Raw genomic sequence first — 21,037 nt, 5'->3', positions numbered from 1 at the left:
AATTGTGTGCACGTATTCCCAAATACACCCTAAACTCCACGATCTTAATTAATTATTTAATTCTTTTAAACTATAGTATGCGAACACACCGCGCAAATATACACGCTAATCTCTATAATCTTAATGAATTAAGTAATTACACAAATTGGTTCGAGTCTACTATAATAAAATTCTTATTCATACAATAAGTATTTTTACATCTATTCGTATTTTCTAATGGAATTTTATTTTGTCAGGTTTTACATCTCATTCTCGCATTACCGAATTTTTCTAGTCCTACGAAAATACCACTAAATAATAAAAAATTTAATATACTATATATGTATGTAGGGGCCTAATTAACTAAGTATGTCAATGGTATAATAAATATCAATATTTTTTGCAACCATTGTATTTTAATACCACGATATTATATTCTAATAAATATTTAACAACTCTTCCATTTAACAACTTCTCTTGCTCTGCTTGCTGCATAATAAAACAAAATAAAATGACAAAGGATTATTTGCATCCTTTTCTTCTCTGATAAGAATAAAGAGATATTCATCGAATGTTTCTATAAAAGACACTTGGCATTGATTATCTCGACTATGTCACTGATTGCATTCCACTTTCATCCCTTTCACGTTTTTATTTCCGCTCGATATACGAGCAAATATTATTGCAGCATCGACGGGAGACTACGTGTCGATCGATGTCAAGATCTCTCTGTATTTTAAGTCCCTTTGCCGGATCAATGAAATACGTATGCACAGCGGATATACAATAAGCCTTTTGCACGATCGAACACGACTATTTATTTACAACTGACCCATATACATTTTACGAGCTTCCAAACTGTACCAGCAACACGATAATCCCTAATACACCCATATGAAATCCAAATGACTGTACTCACAGCAATACAAAAAACCGTAACGAATGTGTTGCAACGAAAAAAAAAGTGCGACAAATGGCTGAGACAGCAATTGATTCGGTTCCACTTTAAAATCATTAAAGTACTGCGACAACGTTCAAAAAAGATGGCGAGGGAGATAATGAATGATAAATTAGTGGAAAACGTAAGAATATTCTTTGTTAATTACGCAGTGAAGAATTTCGTAGTAAAATTGTCAAGTAGTGAAAAACAATCTTTCAAATAATTACTTTCGCCAACGATTTTTAGCAACGACACATCTTCCCTCCTTTCTGTGCTCCTGTTGTCATAGAATTACATTGACAAGTATCGTACAATATTCTACGATATCCTACATTCTGTTGGAAGTATGTAAAATACGACTTTCGCATCAAAACGATAGAATTCTTACAGAAATTGTAATTTTGTGCTTCGTTTTTTTATTTCTTTTCGATTCGAGGTTTAAATCGACGTGTCGTGTTTCTTAGGTTCCTAACGTATCCCCCGACACAGGAAGCTTAATCCAGGTCGAATGAAACATACACGGATACAAATTATCCATTGAACATACAAAATTCTCACGAAGATCGAAACTTCGTGCTTTGTTCTCTCATTTGTCTTAAATTCAAGCTCCAACTTGACCTGCCTTGCTTCTCTTAGGTTCCTAACGCGTGCTCAGACTCAGAACGTTAAAGTCAAACACACACAAGTAGAATTGATCCATTGGAAATACTTTGTTGTCCTACTTGTTTTCAATGCGAGCCTCAAATTGACATTTCTCGCATTCCACGCTCCGCGAGTCTGATGCGTTCTTAGACTCGGGAAGTTCAATCACCCGTTCAAGAGGTTCAGTATATTTCTTCCCCATCTGCCTGGTGCCCTCATTTGCGTTCTTATTTCCTGGACCAACGAGCTCGAGCCGCCTCTTTCCGATCGTTAAATCCAAGCGAATTGCACCCGGTAATATCATTCGCGTTCTTTACATTCCTTCGGGATTCGTCGATCTCGCGTTAATCTTTTAATCTCCAACCAGTCCGAAGGATACTGCCGGCACAATTTTGGACGGAAATTTATCTTGCTCATTTTCGGTCGTCATTATCACTCCGACTTAGTAACCTATCCTTTGTATTTCTTGTTCGCATGTAAAACCAGCTAGCGTTCCTCCGTTTCCATCGTTTTCTACTACCTAATTTTTCATCTTCTATTTTATTCTTCCTTTCAATGTTCCGATAATAATTGTACTGCTGAAAAAATGCTGTTCTTATTAGTAGTTGATGGATTGTGGATGTTTATGCATTCGTGGATCGGAAAATTGAAAGATATAATAGAGAAAAATATAGAAAATATTGAAAGTTTAATCTAAATCTGTTTTCTTATTGTTAGTTGTACTCATAAAAATGTAAGTTTGCGTAGATATCCGCAATCTGTTAATAGCTGGCAACAGAACGAGATCTTTCCTAGAATCTATACATTCTTAGATACTGAAAAGCATGAAATATGGTTTGTAAAGTGGAAACGTATCTCTTCCGTTTGTAAAGAAGACATCTTCTGATATTTAGAATTACCATGATAGTTGGATTAATTATTAATTCATCTGTGAAAAAAGATCCTGCTTTCCCAAAAACGAACACATTTATCACTCGGTTATCATTTATTCAACAACTTGCCCAAACACAATGCTTCGTATATATAATGGTTTGAAACAGATGTCAGAAGTAACGAGTCGGTTAGATTTATTCCTCTCGGAAGAACAACTCCAAGAATTACGCGTTTCTCCAAGGAATTTATCACTGTAAACTTTTTTCGACTTGACTGAATTTTTAATAATCCCAATAGGAAGAGTGACGAGAAGAGAACTTAATCCCAATAGGAAGAGCGAGGAGAAGAGAACTTAATCCCAATAGGAAGAGCGAGGAGAGGAGAACTTGTGAAGAAGCAAAGATTTGCATAAGGTTATCGTGAGAAGGGATCACGACAAGAAGGGGTAACGAGAAAGATATCATATTTTCACAGAATGTCGAAGTCTCGAGGAAACGTAATCTCCATCCTTATCGTTTGTCGCGTTTCTTGGATCTTTTTGATGCAGCAATTGCGATACTAAGAAGGTTAATATCGATCCTAGGACAATGGAACGCTTAAACAACGTTATACCTTGTCTTTCTTTCTTTCTCACTGTCGATGAACGATTTTCATCGATCGAGGAATCTTAGACGCTTCGAAGGAAAATCAAGACGTTGAACTAGATACGGTGACTCATTGGCTAGTGGTTCAGAGTATTTGAACATTTACCATAGAAAATTTTTATGCGTCTATTATATCCGCAATGTAAAATATTTTGAAATTTCATTGTCACTGTGACGAGACTAAATTGTTACGATTATATCAGTGAAATTTGAAACTGTAAATCTGAGAACGTATGTAAAAGTTAAGAAACATATTTACTGCAGGTATACATGTGGCAAAAAGTACACCATGAATAGCTATTTTAAATATATATCAAGTATTAAAAATGGCCTCACCGAATGCGAAGTCTTATTAAAATGTAACTGACCGTTCAAATAATTTTATGATTTTCGCGAAATATGCATTTGCACTTAATACCTTGTACCTCGTATACCCATTTTCAGAGCTGTTTCAAATTTTACCATTATAATCGCGATGGTCGAGTCTCGTAACAATGTCAATGAAATTTCCACGTGTTTCGTATAACACGCATGATATATTCGTAAAAGGACTCATGTAGAACGTAAACGTTTGAATATCATTTATGTGCAACGTGTATGTTCATTGGGGAACAAATTCGAGATTACCTTTCGTAAAATGTCTTTAAAACATGTTTGATGGGAAATTTTAATAAAATCACTTTTCATGGAAACGAGGGGAAATAGAATAAATCGCGCCTCGTTCGCTTTCCTCCGTATCGATTTCGAAGAAAAGCATTTCACGCAGGGAAACAGGCTTTCCTGGTCATTATTCTGCAATGCGCAACGGAGCACGATATAAATTCCCTTTCTCTGTTCTTTTTTTGCTACTTCCTCTTTATCCTTTTTTTTTCTTTTTTATTATTTTCGCGAATGGCAAAAGGTCAACAGATCAGGAGATCTCGATTTACGCGACAACGCCGTTTTTCTAAATGTATTTCCAATCGAAATATAGTTTCGTACATCCGAATCTATCGTGCCAGCGGCCACTATTACCGTACCACATGGTTTTGTGCAGTGTGGCCGTGGGCACATTTGCAAATTGCACAAGAATAAGCTCGCAGTCGGTCGTTGCAGTAAAACGTTCGGTTTTACTCATGTTGTCCGACGTTATCAAACCGTAACGAACGAGATACTTAATTAAATTCGTCTAATTTCGACGTATAATTTACCGAAGATGTCTCGTGTTGCTTTCATTTCGGAAAATTGCCAAGGCCGATTCTGAGTATCATCATGAGTATCGAGATACAATAGCAAATGAAAAGTGCTGAGTAACAATGAATTTCCATTTGGTATTTCCATCCTTCGAAGAGAGCTTTGAAATTTGATTTCGAAGAGGAAGGAAGGATATCGTATTTTAAGCCAATCTTAGACTTTATGTACGAATAGACAAAAAGCGTCTGAATTTAGATAGAATATTCAAGCTCGTCCCTTCTGTTCATCAGCTATACAATAGCGGATGTATAAAATCGATACGCTATGAATTTAAGTAACTTTTATACTGAAAATTTTTCGTCATATTGGTAACGCCTATTCTGTCGTTTATGTATATTAAGTTTATTTGCCGCTTTTAAAAGATACACGTAAACCTATTTTGTAAAACTATCGCGTCTTTTTATATCTCCAGTTTCATAAACTTTCTTTCGTTACCGCTTCGTGTATCTGTCGTTTATTCTGACCTTTACAAAATTTCTTCTCTAGTAACGAGAAATCTAATATTTTAAAAGCTCGCAGAAAGTATTAAAGATTGTACAAAAAAGGTAATCACGAAGCTACTCGAGAAATAAAAAAATGTTATCAGAAGTAGTAATACGTAATATTACCCAATTACCGCTTAATTTTCCAAACACTCTGATATTAATACACGTACATATGACTCATGATATCCTTCCTTATCCTCTCAGTCCTTATCTTTCATCTTTCTAACGTGCAGTTCGAGGATATTCGATTGGTTTGAACGTTCGCTCGAAGCACGACCTCGAGATAGAACTCGATTATCGTGCAGGTGATTTCGCCACTAAGGTCACACGGGGAATGCTCTCTCTGCCGTATCATTCGGTATCATATTCTTGATTTGAAGAGTGGCTTCGTGTCAAGCTAACGCTAAACAAACCCTAAGCAAGTTCGCATTGGTTGCTTTGGTTGAGGTATCGACGCGCGAGCATCAGGTTGTGAATAAATATTCGATATCAGCCTTTATGAAGCATTCCAAAGTGCGTGCAACGCGAACTATTTAAAAACTGGAATTTTATCAGCCGGAAAAATGTCTCATCAACTCTAAACACGTGGATCGATGTCCTACATACGCGTAATCGAATACACGTAATGAAATATCTCGCTCCCTCTGGGAATGATAAGAAGAATGAAAAATAAAACGAAGTATTCGTTCGTACGATGATTAGGATAATTTTGAGAAAAAATATATTCATTTGAGGTGGATGCTTTGGGATTGATGATATCGTGCTGTATTTCCGGGTTAATGAAGCTGGTTCATGAAACTGTATGAATATGGAGACCGAGATATCGTCGACGTACATTCGTTTCCAACGCTACTCGTCTTTTTTTATTATCTCTTTCCCTTCGTCGATTCTTTTAACGTTACCTTTTTAATTAATTCTGTTTCTGTGAAAACAGAGAAATCCTGCAATGTGTTTTATAAAGCAATGGCATATTAAAATGCGCGGTAAAATTTCATGTTCCCAGACAGAATCTCGTTGTAAAAATAGGTCAAGAACATGGAATAAAAGTTCTTCGCGTAAAGTTTGAATGTTAAAGTAAAATTATTAAAAGTTACGTTATCCTTTTATTTCATCCCCTCTAATTAATATTCTTTCCGAAAAGAAAGAAGAGAGAAATATTTTTTGAAAGTCTCAGCGTCCCGGATAACGCTTCCTAACAGGAAAATTTACGACGAAAGCAAATACTAAACAATCACACGCAGGATTACCAGTTTCCATTAACAGACCTCAAATGATACGATTCTCTAGCCTTTAATCCATCCTTTCTCGTACGATTCACGTTGACAAGAGTGCAATTGAATAATTAAACGAAACGGAGCGGTAATATGTGCCACGTAATTAAACATGGAGGCATTTAACGTAAGCCTCGCCCTCGCTAAATATATTCGGCCGCTACAGTACGCTGCGCAAGCCAATTAAATAGATTTTCGATTATAATCGCGCGGGACATTTAGGCAGTGGCAAATGTTCCGTGCTAAGCTCGTACAGAGTACGACGCGACGCCACGATATCGTGCACTGTCTAGCACAAACACGTTCAAACATTCGCAAACGAATATATACATGGTGACCTAATATTAGTCAAACTTTGTTAATATATTCTATGAATATAATCAAGTAAAAAACGATACGTAAACATAGGTGATTTATAGCTTTATAAAAGAAATTAGAATCACAAACTCGTGAGTTATGCAATCAACGTAATTATTAACTAAAGATATTAACCATTCGATAGTCTACCAACTCTGATAACAACCTCAACGTGTATTGTATCCTCTGCTCCGTAAGTTTGAAAACATTAGCAGCCACTTTATTTAATACTAAAACGCTGTTCTTTAGTCATAAAGCGATATTAAAGTCAATTAATACGTTTTAATCCTGTGATCTTCGTGTATCGACAAAGTCAGGCTGTCAAATCCTGACACACCCCGTATACACAAACTTATGCAAATAGAAATACACACGCACAAACTTATACAAACATCTTCAAACATGCACAAATTGTTGTACGCGATTACAAGGCAGTTTCGTGACATTCGTGCGTGCAGGGATTACCTTGGTAAGAATTCTCGCTGCCCCCCCGTCGACTAATCAATACTAAATGATATTATATCGCTAACTATCACGACGTTGGCACCCTTGAATTTCTGTGGCGTAGAGTTGGATAAGACTGCCGTTTGTCGTAGAGAGTGCGTTCAATGGACAATTAGATGACTCATCATCGCACCTTTGTGTCAACGTAATTGCACGACCCAGCGACTCGTCGTCGATATCTCTTGTCGGAGGGAACGAGATCATGCAAGAAAATGATGATAAAACTACAATACCTCTGACGTTGACATGTCGGTGTCTGTCTCTGTGTGATACCTGTACTCGCGCGTTTTTCCCCTCTTTAATTAATGAGTCGCTTAGAGGTTGCTTGGAAGAAGGCTTCTTTTGTTGATTAACCTTTGCTCCTCTCGCCTCCTCGTTGCTCATCCTTTCTCGGCAGGCTACGAGCTTAAGTAATTGAGACACGGTTTGACTTGGTTTGATTTCGTTTGGCCTGGCTTGACTGGGTCTTAATGTCTGTGGTAATCGGGTCTTCCAAAAGACAAATCGATCAACTTTACTTGTTGTATATTTCTTCATTCTGCTATCTAGATTGTCTTGCATTAATTGGGTTAACATTGTTAGTAAAATTGTATATGTCGATAGTGTAAAAAAATATCCTTACACTATAGTAACAACGTTGGAAAATATATGGAATTTTATAAGTAAACTTTAGAGTTTAGTTATATGATTGTTCTATTTAAGGAATAATTATTATAAAATAGCAAGAGAGATCTATAAATTATAATTCGTAATAAAATTCTATCTACGGATACATAGTTACTGTTTAACTTGTTTAAAAACAAATGTTTGACTTCCATAAGATTATAATAAACACAGCAAGAAAATAGTATAAAACTTTATAAATTCCAAGATAGATTTAAAAAACTAATGTGTGATGCTTGTAACATCATTATTTTTTTCTACCCTTCGTTAACGATAATTTCGTTGTCTCGATTTATCCATTTTCTCCTTCTGTTACTTTACATACTTTTAATGTTTCCACTTGAAAAAATTTCAGTCTTACTTATGTAAGAGTGATCTTTATAGGGAACAATAATTTTTTAATTCGTATGTAAAACACGAATGAATTTAAAACGCCAATCTGTGTGACCTAAGATGGACGAAACATTACGAAACTTGTCGAATTTACTTAAAGAAACGTACTTAAAAACTTTTAATTAATCCAAGTTTATTCGATCCTTGTTTCTTCTCTCACGTTTCATTTCGATTTTGGGAAAATTTACGCAACGAACTGAGTAAGTCGTTGATTTATACGAGACTTCGGTTTACAGACGTTCTAAGAGCTTGTTACGTCGACGTTCTATCGATCTTGGAATAGCAGCGTATTTCTGGTATCGGTGAACACGAGGTCTGTCTGTTTTTTTCCTTTTTTTTTGTTTTTTCTGTGATATTCACTGTACCGTAGATAAAAAAGATCGATATGCTCACGTTCTTTTGAATCCTTTTTGTTACCTGTCAAGGAAAATGACGATATGCCTAGATTCTTGATTATTTTCCTGCTACTCTTTTCCTATCACACGTAGATAAAATACTGTGTTGTATATTGTACAAAGAAGCTTCTTTGTAGTTAGGTGTTTTCTGTTTTTATCTAGTTCGCCTTCTTGTTCTTTATTCTGCGGACGAATGCAATTCTTTTGTCTTTATGTTCTTTGTGCAATAAAGCCTCTTCCCATTTAAATTTTATTTTATTTACTCTATGTTCACTTTTATGCTTATAAACTGGACGTAGTAAAAGATCTTTGTCTCCAGTTTATACCACCTTGTTTTTAAGTTTTAGTTAAGTAGCAAGTTAAGTAGTAAACAAAATACTTGTTTAAGATTATTGTAACCGGTTCACAAATTTGGCGCTACGACTCGGCTGTAAAATTGATCTCCCTGTAAAAGTTAAGGTATGTGGCAACGCGTGCGATTTTTACGAGTTTTGTTGGTCGTGAAACAACGTGGAAGTTGGTCTAGCCAGATGCGTTCTACATTTTCATCGCGCAGTTCATACTCCGCAGCTTCCTCGATTTACTTGACAGCTTTTCTACAGATTTAAAACATCTGTTTTCAGAATACTTTTAAAAAAGATTAACTATCCATTGTTCCGATGTAAAATAATGTACTCTCTATCAGCTTTTACGAAGTAAATATAATCTTGTTTCTGCGTGAGAAGGTAACGAGGTAAAAACAATCGCCGGAAACTAACTGTGTTCCTTAGGAAGATAGACGAATGTAGGTTAAATTACAAAACGAAGATAAAAGGTCCAAAAAGTTTGACGTTTTTCCAATAGAAAACAGATGCTGATTGAGAGAGTTTAAAAGAGCAATCTCACTATCTAAGAGAAAAAAGAGTTGACTTAATTTTGTTTTTTAAAATGTAATACGAATATTGATTCAATGTGAACAATCCTTTAAAAAAGTAATCCTACTTTTCATTAGGTCTACAAACAGACGCTTGAAAAACTGTTTTTAGAAAGTCGAATATTATTCGCGTAAAAATTTCCACGAATTAAATTGGCTTAATTTTCGTTAAACTTAATTTGAACTAAATTATAAGTATGCAAATTAAACGGAACGCGAGATAGTCTCTGTATTGACAAATACACACTTCCCCCTTAAGGATCAAACGTTGCTCGCAGCATCCATCGTCGAGATGCTCGAATATTTCGACTCATTCACGCCTGACGCAGGGCAGGATGACTCCTTTCGTTTCCACGAAATTTCGTTTCCAGCCCTCGATTACAAGTGACTTACTTTTGGGGGTAAGCAACCTGCCGACATAGATGCCGTGGCACTTAATTATCACGGGGTGCCTCTTCCCCGTAAATTACATGTGTTGCAGCCACTCTTTTTATACAGAGATACGGCGTAATTAGAACACGCCCTAAGGCTGCTCCGTTTTAAAATACAGCCGCTCGAGTTCTTATACAGCCGACCAAGAGCGGGTTATAGGCTCTGCTTGTCGCATGGAAAACGAGCGTCAACCACGTCGCTGCGCTGCAATTAAAAGTACTTTGTCCGGATGCGACTTCGGTTACCCATTGTTACATGGTTTATTCGTCTTCACGCATATTGCGCTTCCCTCGCGTGATGCTTCTTACGACTTTCATAAAGACGTTCGTTTTATTCTGCTCTTTTATTCGCTCGTGAAAGAAAGAATTCTCGCTACGTGACATTTTGAAGAGGACAATTTTACGTACTTTCTAGGGTAGCATGTACTAATCACGTTACTAATATACCGAGGAATGTACGAAAATGTGAAAAGAAGTGTCTAAATCGTCGAACAGCTTTTTACTCTTAATAAGAGAACTGCGAATTTTTTTTCCAATATTCGTTGTTCTGTCCTTTCTGTTGTCGAATCATAACAATTAGCGTACTCTGTTCTATTGACAATATAGAAGAATGGAAAGAAGAAGGATGTTTTTAAAAATATTGTAGAACGTATCAATGTAGAAGAAGGTTGTTTTTAAAAATTGAATTGTTCAACATCTCTTTCCTTTTACAATTTACTTTTCACTATTACAACATCTATGGGGAACAGCAAGTAATTCCAACATTGAAATACTTCAACGTTTCCAATCGAAAACGCTAAGATCCATTATAAATGCACCCTGGTATGTCACCAACGAACTAATACATCGCGACCTCAACATACCAACAGTCAAAAAGGAAATAGCAAAATATAGCGACAGATGTAGCAAAAGAGTCAACAAACATCGAAACCCCCCTAATTACCGGATTACTTGATAAGTCGGACCAGATCCGCAGGCTGAAGAGACATTACTCGCTAGATCTAAACACTAGATTTAATTAGTTATTTATATTAAGTAATATTTACTTATTTACATTTACTTAAAAATTATACTTATCTGTAATAAGTATTAACTTATTATAAATATTTAGCCATGTCACTGCGCCACGCCAGAAAAAATGGCTGAAAATTCTCAATGTGAGAATTGATTGTAAATATTAATAAATAAAAAAAAACTATTACAACATTTAGTCGTGGAAAATGTATGGAACGAGTTATCGCCTCTTTCAGAGACCTAAGAACATTTTTCTCTCTGTGTAAGAAATACGCGTCCTTTCGCAGAATTCGCTATTGTCTTCTCTCTTCTACCAAATTCATACATTTCTATGATACTTATCTTGGAACGCTGGCTTTGTTTCGATTTAGAACGATGATTTCCAACGAAGAAACCCAGATTTCATTATACTTGTCACCAGCCAGCAGACTATAATTCATTACAATCGTTGCCATAATCGTAGCCAAATCGTAGCATCTACAATAGCTCTCTTCATCTTTCACGCGCACTTCTAAATTTACAAAACGGTCCAACCGATCCACGCTCCATTTCGCTTCAGTCTTCTGGATGCGGTTTGTCGTCGCGACGATACGACGACGCGACGTGACCAAAGCTTTGATCCTTTATGCATGATGCGCTTTCTTGCCGCATTAACCTGTCCCAAAAAGTCCTACTATTTGAAAATTTCAACCCAATGCGTTTGGATACAATGCGCCATAGGATACTACAGGACCTATTTATCGATTTATCCGGAGTCTTCTTTCTGTAGAAGTATTCTTTTAAATGACGACGACTATCATACCTTCTAACATTTGGATTACTTGTCAATTTGGAAATAACATTTTGGCAACGAAACTGCGATAGAAATTGCATTGGAAAATTTTCCTATATTTAAAAGCAGGGTTTTTTTTAACAAAGAAACTGTTGTATTGATAGATCTATTTTGTGAGGATTATAGAATCCAATACTGCAGCGATTTAAAACAAACTTGTTTTAAATGATTGGTACTCAACTTTTCTAAAGTACATTTGGAAATAATATTTTGGCAACGAAACTGTGATTGAAATTGCATTGGAAAATTTCGTATTTAAAAACACAGGGTTTTTTTTAACAAAGAAACTGTTGTATTGATAGATCTATTTTGTGAGGATTATAGAATCTAATACTGCAGTGATTTAAAACAAACTTGTTTTAAACGGTTGGTACTCAACTTTTCTAAAGTACATTTGGAAATAATATTTTGGCAACGAAACTGTGATTGAAATTGCATTGGAAAATTTCGTATTTAAAAACACAGGGTTTTTTTTAACAAAGAAACTGTTGTATTGATAGATCTATTTTGTGAGGATTATAGAATCTAATACTGCAGTGATTTAAAACAAACTTGTTTTAAACGGTTGGTACTCAACTTTTCTAAAGTACATTTGGAAATAATATTTTGGCAACGAAACTGTGATTGAAATTGCATTGGAAAATTTCGTATTTAAAAACACAGGGTTTTTTTTTAACAAAGAAACTGTTGTATTGATAGATCTTTTTTGTGAGGATTATAGAATCTAATACTGCAGCGATTTAAAACAAACTTGTTTTAAATGATTGGTACTCAATTTTTCTAAAGTACATATTGGTTTAGTAAATTGAAAAAATTCAATAGTTTCGATGCATTCTAAATGAAGTATATTTACATGAATATATCTTTAGGCCTTTTCGATGTAACAGAAAGTCAAATGAAAACTGGCAGGATTTTTCTAACATTCTTTAAATTTAGTATCAAGGCGCACGCGATTAACGTGACAGTGTTTAAAAACGAAGCGATTGACCTCGATAATGATGATCAAGTTTCAACATAACCGAGCGAACAGTTTAAGTTATTTAACGATCCTGGCTCGTTGCTTCGTTCCTGTTATTCTATCCTCCATTTTATCCAGCTAGGGTAAAACGCAGCTTTTTGTTTGCTATTCGTTAGAAGGTGAACGCTCGGAAAGTAGAGACGTAAAGACACTGCAGTCTGCACTGCGGACTCACGCGCACCTAACTTTCAGCTCAAAGTCGCGAGCCATGGCTACATTCCGTACACCATCTGTTAGTCTTGGACTAGTTACGAATTCGATGTGATAACAAACAACGACGATTACAGAATAGCACGAAGTTTCGTTGTTATCAGCTATAACCATTCTTCAACAACGCTTTATAAAGAAACCTCGATCTCTTTTCTTTCTTGGTTGCTTTCAAACCGTGGTTTAATCTGTCGTCTTTTATCGTCGAATTTTCATATTTTAATCTTTAGTTTACCAGATATCGTGTTATATATGAAACATTAATTTGTGTCCTATTGTATATGAATTATAAGCATTTTATAAATTGTAGATTATATTATTGTATATAAGTACATGGTACAGAAGCAGAGTTAATCAATTAGTTAATTTGAGACAGGTAATGATTATTTTTCACTGTGAACAACTTGTAGATCGTACTATTAGTAATATTACTGATTTAATCGTTGCGTGATTTCTTTCCTGTAAAATTATTTATGCCAAGTAATTTCATTTCTACTTTAATACTAATTACAGTATAACTATCGTTTTATTGCGGACACTTGTAAATTACACTAACAACGTTAACAACTTAATTTGCAATTTATGAGAAGCATTTATGCAAGAAAAATGTGCAAGTTACAGCTCGCAATTTATAAGAATCAATTAATATCGTTAGTCGATATTTTATGGTTCAAACGGACCTAAAATCAAATATTTTTCCTAGTCTGAGAAAAGATCTTGCTCTTATCGATCATTAATAAGATAAATCTATTTTTCTGATACGCGATACAAGAAACAACGTAGAATGTAAGATATCGAGCGCAGAGCAATTAAGTCAACATCATTTTCATCGAAACAAACAACTATTAAAATGCAAGCGGGTGTTCTCGATTCTCTCGAAGGACGTCACCGGCAGTGTAACCAATTTTCTCCTTAATTGTATCGGGTAGCACGATCCATTTTCATCTTCGATCGCGTTACATCGACGAAAGTCAAATTTAACACGTACACGAATACATTACGAGCGAACTGCTGATTCTACCTGCGTCTTTTGTCGACACTGTGTAAAATCATTTGTAAAACGTACTTCCATATCGAAATTCTAGGACGTTCCGATTTAAAACGACGCAAATAGATATTATATCTCAAATGTTACGTTACACGTACCCCAAGGAAATTTACGACGATAAAATCGTATAAGGCGATACTTGACTTTCTAAGAAAAAGAATCATTGTTCATTAAAGTATGATGCACTTATTTCACGTTATGCAACTTTCTCTGTTGCGTAATGTATTACTTGATGTTACGTAAGAGATCACTTTGGGAGTACAAGTTCATTGATGAACACGAAAGTTGAGAACCACCACGCACGTACATTTTTGCTTGCTTTTAAAGTAATTTCCCTTCTGTTTTCTTACGTATACCAGTAATAAGCGAATCGTTCCCTTTCGTCCTTGAAATCTGAATCTTAATATCCTATAATCATAAAAATGACAAATAAATAGAAATCTTCGATTTAATTGCTTTTAATTTGGTTACTAAATTTAATTGGAACATATACGAATTTGAGCAAAAAGCATTCCATGTTAGAATCATTAAATGGTCGAAAGATTGAAAGATTTGTTTTTTGACGTTGACAAAATAGGGAAAGTGGATCTGTCTTTAACAAAATTCATTTTAACGTTGATCCAATTCTTTTGTCATGAACGACAAATATTTGGTTTTCAACTTCCTATCTCAAACAGTTAATTTTAGAGTTACGATCTGTAGAAACTCTTCAGGATATAGAATTAGAAGAATTTTTACGGAAAATTGGCGAAACGTGTCCTAGATTCACAGCTGCATGCAGTATGCTAAGGAAACGCGTTACACAGATTACTTCATGTTCGTTGTTTCATCATGCTTTCTCACGTCTAGCTCGAAAATATCAAACTTCTTTCGAAAGTGGCTCGCATACTTTGTTATAGCCTTTCCCTGACTGGTACCTGCGTGATTTTGCAATCGATTTCGTGTGCTCACAGTCTTCGTCACTTTTATATATTCATCGTACGTTATGCTAGATAACGTCATTATTTCTGAGAATTATTTATTATGCATCTTTCTATTTCAACGAACAAGATAAATCTCAATTTAAACGAGTAAGAAAAATTCTCCGAATGTTTCTGGTCATACAATTTTATGCTTACATATTTTTTATTCGTAGCAGCCAACTTACAATAAATGCCGTAGAACTCTAAAGTTAAATTGAAAGTTTTTCAAATTATATGAAATTCTTAATTCGTAATTTTCTAGATTAAAATATAGATGGAATAAAATTTCACTCAAAGAGAAACAGAATTAACGGTATAGGGATTGCATGTTGAAACAAAATTGATTTCTGGGCTAAAATTAGTTTCCTATTAACATTGTTAAGTTTTAACAGAGAGCCATTGGCTGTCTTCGATTAATAAAATTAATAAAAAAAGAATCTTCAGCTGAAGTCTTTAAAGGGCTTTTTTTACCACAAAGAGCATTCATAAAACCTTGTTGCTATTAATAATATTAGCGACCTGACAACATACTCGAACAATTTCCTTCAATTTTATAATTCACGAATTAAGTGATCAACGTTTTGAACATTAAGTAAATTCGAGTAAATTTTGAACATTAAGCGAACAAGGGAAAATGTAGGACTTCGTCACTTAACAGGACAATAGAAATACATTATTTAATCAAGCTTGCCCATATTTCTGGTTTCGGTAATAGAATAAAGCTTTTAAAAAAGACTGAAATTAAATCGACAAAACTGGGAAAAGTCAATGTACTATGCAATTGTCGAAATATTTTATTCCACGATTGAAGGAACTAGAATGGCCGAGCTTGCGCGTAGAATATTTCGAAAGTACGTGCAGGAAGCTCGGTGGAAGGAACTGACATCGAGTGTACAGCTTACAATTAAGCACTGAAAGCATCGTCTACTTTGCTTTCCGATGTGATGCCTCGAAAAATATTCACAGCGGAGAGGCCATTTCGAAAATGTAAAACAATGTGAGAGAAAGAGAAAAGCGCGAAACATTTATGCGACAGAGGTCGAAATGTTCGAGCACGCTGAAATTATTCACGAGACATCCTCACCGCTAGTCGTCCCCGAAATAATGATATTCATATTTTATAGAGTCGTCAATTCTGCCGGATGAGCTGCATGAACTATTCAAAATGGAGCCAACTAAGGATACGGTGCGTTTCGATGCGAAACACGCGATTGATGATTTGAAAGCAAAAATATTTGCATATCGATGTTTCCGGATATTATTCGTTTGTTATACAAAATATGAACACATTATATATTTTATATAACGTACGTTATCTATCAAGTCATTAATCGCACGAATATTTGACGCATTTTCGTGCCACTTTTCTTAAAAACAAGTCAATATTTAATAAAATTCTACTTATGGTTTTTAATTCCTTTTCTCTGAAGGATCACATCCCGATTAATAATAATACGCTTCTAATATTTTGCATAATCTTAAAAAATATAATACAAATATCTGAATTCATCGGGAAATTCAAATTTAATAATTGCGTTACGTCAAACCATAAAATTCACGAATTTCTAATTGTTAAAATAGGTCTCAAATAACTTTTAATAGTTTTCATATCGCGTACATGATTCTTACAACCGTAAAATATCAAGCTTTCAAGAGGAACGAGTAGGATCGTCGATATTTGCAAAGAAGAATTTCTAATTGCACGTTTATCGAAAGTACTTGCGTTAAAGCCAACCTCTAGATTTCTTATTTAATGTCAAATTAGCATCTCTTCCTTTGGACATGTTTTGAAAGACAGAAATTTATTTTAGAAATATTTCGTTCGTCCAGAACTGTCTCTGGCTCTGATGGCTGTTTTCATTGCAAACAGACATGACATACATAATTGCGGATTCTTAGCCCACAAATGTGGGTCAAGCGAGGCGATATATCAAAAAATTTGCTAGGAACAATTCTCTGTGCAATCTGCTGAAGACAACGGGCTCGATTTAAATCACTCGACCATCCTTTTTCCAAGAAAAATGAGAAAGATGTCACAGAAATTTGTTAGAACGTTAGGAAGAAATTTTTGACTATTAATAAATAATGCAATCGATCGTCCAATAATTATTCCTAGATTAAAGAATATAACGTTTTAGCTCGATCTCATAAAACAGTTCGATAAAATAACAAAGCATTCAAGAATGAAAATAATTACCTTTTTATCGTCTAGATTTCTTGCATTTCTATTAGTGGAAGTTTACAAGTCGTAAGTTATCAAAATTAATAAATATCAAGTTTCGTAATAATACATACCAAATTCTACAGATAAACATTTTTTTATTGCGAAAGTCTTTAGGCAAATATAAAATATTACTTTTCCAATTCTTTACAGAAAATAAATATTAATAATTGCGGTACGTATGATGAAATTTATAATGTGGAGTAACTTACAGTCGTGATATTAATAACACTTAATTATTACGATACAGCAACAAATAACAGTGACTGAAATATGTGAGACGTTGTAAATGAAATAGGTTTATTGCCAATAGAGTCCTATGCTTTTGGCCAGCTCTCCTTTTTCGATTATTATTAGAATCTGAATTAGTACTTCTACGAAAAAGGCCATCATGCTAATCTAAGTTGAAACGAACGAGGGTTGCAATGGTCGAGCAATGACCTGTTCAAACCCCTGTGAGATGAAACGTTCAAGTTTTTTACCGACTTCGTCTAACTTATTCAAACTCGTTTGCTTAAACTACTAAAAAGAAACGTAACGATTTAATTACTGTAATTAATCGCATTGCGATTAACTTTCAACTTTATTAAACGAAGTTTCGGAAAAATTAAAGTTTGTCAGCAATAGTCATTATTAGCATAAGTTTCTAATATAAATTTACTTCCAACTCTTTCAACACATACCTGAACCAATCAAAGTTTCAATATTACTTGAATAGAATTGAATAATTGTAATAGATGGAGAATTCAAAATTAATGGATACATTTTATGGCAAAATTCAATAATTCTCTTCGTTAAAACTTTTCACTTATTTACGTGGTATGTAAGAGTTTAATTTGCTTAAAAAGAGAGATTCGTCGAGAACGTTGAAAGTTTAAGTTAAAGTTCGAATTACGGAAATCTAATCAGTCAACTTCCCCTGTATCAAACAAAGGACAACTTTTGCCTACAGAGACGATAATAATGTAACTGCTTGAAATTTATGTGCGGTGCCAGTTGTGCGTAATTCCCACATATTGTGTCACATTTTCACAAGTTCATTGTTCAACACCAGCTGCGTCTGCCAATCTCAAATTTCTGGCAAATACTCTTTAGCATCTTAGATATCCTACAAATTCGAAGGTAGTTTACGTCCGAGACTATGAAATCTATTCGTCGTATTTTCACCTGACAAGATTCTACATACCTTTCGTCGCGTCGTAATATCATTTCGCTGGAGATTTCTAGGTTCTATCTTGCCGACGATGAAATTGTTAGAAATTTGAAGAGACATTAGCTCACGAAATATGTTCTATCCATGAATACTATAAAATACAGTGGCTAGTTTAGTTCTAGTTTTTTAATACTACGTTTCCATTAATAATTAAAATGGGAGAATTTTTAAAAGACAGGCTCCAAAGTAATTCGGTTATTTGACTGAAGAATATTTCTATAGGCTCTTCGTTCGGAAAGCTCAATTACTTCTTTGAAAATTTGTTCTTATAAAATCCTTCATACAACGCTTCTACTGATCGATGCTTTAATTTTAACACCTCGATACATTACGGAAGCTGCTATACCAGGAAAAATGACGCTATTGGCTATTATCGAGCTATTAATCAATGTTTCAAGTTTGAAACAAAGTTAAGCTCTCGTTAGCTTTTAAAGAGAGAATGTCTCGAATCGCAGCGTGCACGTAGGTACGACCGTGAGTTATGAGTTCAATATCGAATTTCAATTTTTGGTAGAAAAGCGAATTGTGCCTTGATAGAACCACAGGACATCCACAAGGATGAGTGTACACTTGCCACAACGCTTAAACCGTAGCTATCTGTTGCACAAAATTTGCCACTAGCTACGATACCTAGTAGAATATTTAAGCAGCCAATAAATCTAGAAACTGATATCTTCGGTAATAGTGGGAATTTATCACAGCGGGAAAGAAGTTCCGCCACGTACAGCAGACGGACGTGCGGTATCACCGATGAAATATCACGCATTTCTCATGTTTTCAACATAATTTGTCGCTTGGTGTGAAATTGATATAGGTATGAATTAAAAGCCGATGTAATAAGAAAATAAATGGTTTAATAATTGTCCTATTTTTCCACTGAAGAAGCGATATTTGTTGAAAATAAAACAATTTGATTATCGTAGAAAGAAAAGAATGAAATCTCTGGAAAACAGAATTCGTGTTTAGTAGAAATGAAAAAACGAAAACCAATAGTTTCATTCTTCTTCTTTGATTTAAAAAAAGAATATTCTTCAAAAGGTGTTATAAATATTCAGTTCATTGAAACTGACCGTAATACAGATGTAAATTCGCGTGGAATAAAGATTTATGTTACGAAGTTTGCTCTTTAAAGGAAAAGATTTAGATTTATAAAGAGTGTTTTATGAGAATGTAAAGTAGCCTAAGTACTACAAAGTTCGATCAAATTAATTTGTAACGGCGAAAGCTTGAAATTTACTACTATAGGAATCCATTAGGAATAATCGAATACTGTAGGCGTTGTAAAATTATCCTCAAGCTCGTTAAAGAGAATCTCTTGGCAAACTCTATAAGCTCAACCCCATTACCACCTCGTGTTTCTCGCATCGTTTAAATGAAGTCATCTTCAGCTTGATAACCTGATCGCTATCGGATGTAAGCTTGTAAATATCCAGGAAATCGAAATGATAATAGTCAATCAATTTATTAAATGACAGCTAGGAAAATATGACTCGGAGGATTACTGTCAGTGAAAATTAAACATAGGAGATATATTATTATAAATGGAAAAGATAGAGGTGAATTGTTTAACCCACTGGTATGCAAATTTTTTCACTCTAAGCGTTTATGTTAAGTGGAAAATGTTAAGCAATAGCCGCTGGTGAATTCACAAATTTTATACATTTTTATGGCAAAACTCGGTTCTTTGGATTCAATTGTATATAACATAAAGTTTCTCTAAATTTTAGAAGCCGCGATATCTCAAATCTCCTAGCAGACAACTGTGCATGACAATGGAATACGAAATCTACAAAAATATCAAAGAAATAATCGAAAGATAATTCAACTAAATGCAAAAAATCACTCTATACGTGCACATTCGACGATTCGCGAATAAAAATTATTATAAAATTAATAGGATATCCAAAAAGAAGTAGATTGTTTAATAATCGATATAGGAAAAATTTGCAGACACAGTTCCCTACGTTTCTAAAATTTCTCATTCACGCACATCGCAACAATATAACACGCGACCAACTAAGTATCACTAATAAGTATCACTAATAAGAGACGGAAGGAATCAGAGAAAAAGCGAAAGAAATTCTCGTTTTCCTCTAAGAGGCTACTCTGTATCCTCGCAACTACGTTTTTCACTTGCATTTTAGCAAATAGCCGCTCTTGAAACTTCTCTCCAAGCTATGAATTGCGACAGTTCCACATGCTTTCTTCTGTTCTCGAGTGTAAAAGCAAAGAAAGAAAGCTGAAAGAAAGAAGAAGAAATTGAAGAAGAAAAAAGAAAGCTACGTCGTGGTCGCGAGAGTGTGGAAGGGTTGGAAATTTTCTAGGTGAGAGAGCGCGTCGCCAGAAGCAAAAGGGGGTTGGCTGCCTCCGGTGGTGGCGTGACGGGCACACGTCGATGACTATCATTCCTCACGCAACGTTGTAAATGCTGGCTGTACTTTTTGCCATTACTGTTATTATGCGACTTTTCACACAGTCAGTCGCCCCAGCAACTGGCCGTGTGCACCAGTTTCGCGTTGATCGGGGCTAAACCGACAGGGAGATCGATTTTTATGGAAGCCTGGTGCCTCTTACACGATTATTTACCAACTAGTAACATTAGTAAACTGACAAGTTGCAAGTACTTCTTTATGATTTCTGCTTTATAATTTCAAATACCTCGAGATCTTCCAAATTAATTTATTAAATGTTGCATAGTTTATTGTCAAACTTGTTACCGTTATGTCAGGATATTTTTTAATCCTGACAGCTTGTAACTTTGTGATTCTGTAAATTCTGCAGAAAGGCACTGGCTCGTCG

At 34.9% G+C, this 21,037-nt stretch overlaps 1 protein-coding gene across 6 annotated transcripts in view; it reads left to right on the top strand.

Moving 5' to 3' along the window:
• The window catches only part of LOC117232383, a 45,302-nt gene that overhangs the window by 1,732 nt on the left and 22,533 nt on the right, over nucleotides 1–21,037 (top strand). The window lies entirely within an intron of this gene.

Source organism: Bombus vosnesenskii, unplaced genomic scaffold (assembly GCF_011952255.1).
Source record: "Bombus vosnesenskii isolate JDL3184/JDL3185 unplaced genomic scaffold, Bvos_JDL3184-5_v1.1 scf7180000013286, whole genome shotgun sequence".
Lineage (NCBI taxonomy): Eukaryota > Metazoa > Arthropoda > Insecta > Hymenoptera > Apidae > Bombus > Bombus vosnesenskii.
This window is presented reverse-complemented; position numbering and strand designations above follow the sequence as displayed.